Source organism: Neoarius graeffei, chromosome 4 (assembly GCF_027579695.1).
Source record: "Neoarius graeffei isolate fNeoGra1 chromosome 4, fNeoGra1.pri, whole genome shotgun sequence".
NCBI lineage: Eukaryota > Metazoa > Chordata > Actinopteri > Siluriformes > Ariidae > Neoarius > Neoarius graeffei.
Window position 1 is genome coordinate 36,553,379 of NC_083572.1, and position 2,720 is coordinate 36,556,098.

Here is a 2,720-nt window from a genome sequence, read left to right on the forward strand (position 1 = left end):
CTTAATCAATTCCAGTTGTTGTCGGTATCAAGTCAAATTGTTATGTACATGCCACACAAATTTAGAAAACAGTCATATTTGTATGTTATCGTTTTTACACACTGAATCCAAACCGTTGTTAAGTGATTCATTTTACAAGCTAATCTAACCTACATTCCTCAAGGACAGTTTGCTAGCGACCAGCCGCTCACTGCACTGCAACCGCACTTGCTAATTGACATGGTAGTGAAAAGTGCGTGGTGCTATCATAACCATGCCCCCAAAGTGAATATTCATGAGTCAATTGGGCGTGGTGTTTCGCCCAGTGGAAACCTACAGTAACCCTTTGTGTACCGCGCACAGGGCGGGATTTTTTTTCTTCAATCAGAAATATTGGTAGGGACACGCCCATACCGCCCACACCTAATTCTACACCTGTGTTGTTGAGCATGGAGAAAACCAGAAAACAGGGAAAAAGTTAGGGCAGGCAAAATAAAGATTTTTTTTTTTAAATAAGGTAGTAACCATTCCTAAATCTACTATAATACTATATGAGCTTAGAGAACTTTAAAAAAATCCTATTTTTATTCTTTACTCTTAAAAAAATTATCAACTTCATTTAAAGAAAGTGCCAAACAAAAAAAAAATCTTTTTTTTGTGAACAAAAGCACTATTCCTAAAGATGCTACAATATCAGGTTGATGTGTGGAACCAAAAAAACAAACCCCTATTCTTGCTTCCCATTCTTAAAAAAAGTGCTTAATATAATAACCTCGCTTCCCAAATACATCAGAGATTAAATTGATAAGAATAGATACCACACTTGATCTTAACCAAAAAGCTCAGAAACAATAACTTATTGTAGTCAATGGCTTTAAATATACCACTTCCACATATTAAAATCCAGAAAGGTAACTACAGCTAGACTCCACCCCCAACAGCTGGATCCTTTTGAAGAGAGACATCGGCTTGTGGAATAAGTGGAAGTATTACGATGTAAAAAGATCAATAGTTCTAACATTTGCTGACCAAAAATATACAGCTCCGCCAGAGCAAAGCCTGCAAAAATATATTGAACTCATTCACATTTCTCTCCACATAAATCTTTAGTAAAAGGCGAAAGATTTATGTATTAATGAAGAGAAACCTGAGCTACACTTAACACTAGATCAGGTTAGTGACACTGTATTGGAGGTGCAGAAAGCTGGTACACCTTTACAGCTTTGTTAGCCATTGCACACAGGCAGAGAAATGTCTGACCAACGAGCCTTTTTGAAAGAAAGATAGATAGATAAGCAAGCAGGGTGGGGGGTGTTGAATTTTGAAAAGGAACAGTTGAGTGTTGTGTGATCTCTCCAATGTCACGGATGTAGGCCTCACACATCACACATCACATTATCTCTAGCCGCTTTATCCTTCTACAGGGTCGCAGGCAAGCTGGAGCCCATCCCAGCTGACTACGGGCAAAAGGCGGGGTACACCCTGGACAAGTCGCCAGGTCATCACAGGGCTGACACATAGACACAGACAACCATTCACACCTACGGTCAATTTAGAGTCACCAGTTAACCTAACCTGCATGTCTTTGGGGGAAACCAGAGCACCCAGAGGAAACCCACGCGGACACAGGGAGAACATGCAAACTCCGCACAGAAAGGCCCTCGCCAGCCCCAGGGCTCGAACCCAGGACCTTCTTGCTGTGAGGCGACAGCGCTAACCACTACACCACCGTGCCGCCCGGATGTAGGCCTATAAATTAAATATGAAAACATCAGCTGGAGTTTGTTTATTGACAGGAACACTGTTGACCACAGCAGTAAGTGCTTTCCATACCACATTCTGCCTTCCTCTGATGCTACTGTTCAGGCTGCCAAATAGAAATAATTTATTCCATTGGATTTGTGATGTTAAAGCTTCTATTCTGAGGGCAGATAAGTTTCTCTTCTTGACCATATTACGCCTCTCCATGTCGTAAAGTCAAGGAGCAAGGCCTCTAAACCGATAATATTTAGGATTGTGGTATTTAAATGACAATGGTTTTCACCCACCACATTTATCAATGCCCAATCTTTATTACGCCGTGATTGGCAAGATACAAACATTTCATGAATCACACATGAACCCTGTCATATGGTGATTTCTACACTTTGATCTGCACTGGTTTCTACGTTACACTGATAAATGAGGGCTCTTGCGTCATCCTTGTTAGTATGGTGGACAGTATCTTCGCCTGTCATGTGGAAGACTGGGGTTTGATTCCCTAATGGGGAGACTTCAGCAATATATTAACTTGTGCAGCAGGGGGATGTAGTGGTTTGCACTGTCACCTCACAGCTAGAAGGTTCTGGGCTGGTGGGGGCCTTTCTGTGTGGAGTTTGCATGTTCTCCCTGTGTCAGTTCTGGTTAACCCCACAGCTCAAAGACATGTAGTAAAGTTAACTTGAGCTGAAGTGCCCTTGAGCAAGGTACTGAAAGGACATACGCAGAACCATGGCCTCACTTTTTGTTTTTAAATGCCCTGAGAACTCAAAAATGCCATAGGAATAATTTTAAGCGGTAATATCTAGATTGAGGCACTGCCTAAAAGCCCATCTGTTTCTGGGTTGTAGAATTTTCTTATATCATTGCCAGCCTCTCTTGTTTTATTTCTTTACCGTTATAGTTACTATACTGTTTCCTTATGTTGTACAAAACAGACAGAAAGAGAATAGCTCTGGCCTGATGAGTAGAGTCAGGGCACT

At 41.4% G+C, this 2,720-nt stretch overlaps 2 non-coding genes across 2 annotated transcripts; both read right to left on the reverse strand.

Moving 5' to 3' along the window:
* Positions 1 to 639: 639 nt before the first annotated feature.
* LOC132885563 (U2 spliceosomal RNA) lies at positions 640 to 832 on the reverse strand. Its single transcript, XR_009654612.1, has one exon. It is a non-coding gene; the product is annotated as a U2 spliceosomal RNA (small nuclear RNA).
* A 187-nt stretch (positions 833 to 1,019) lies between these two features.
* On the reverse strand, positions 1,020 to 1,134 carry LOC132885575 (U5 spliceosomal RNA). The gene has a single exon (XR_009654616.1). It is a non-coding gene; the product is annotated as a U5 spliceosomal RNA (small nuclear RNA).
* Between the last annotated feature and the right edge of the window lie 1,586 nt (positions 1,135 to 2,720).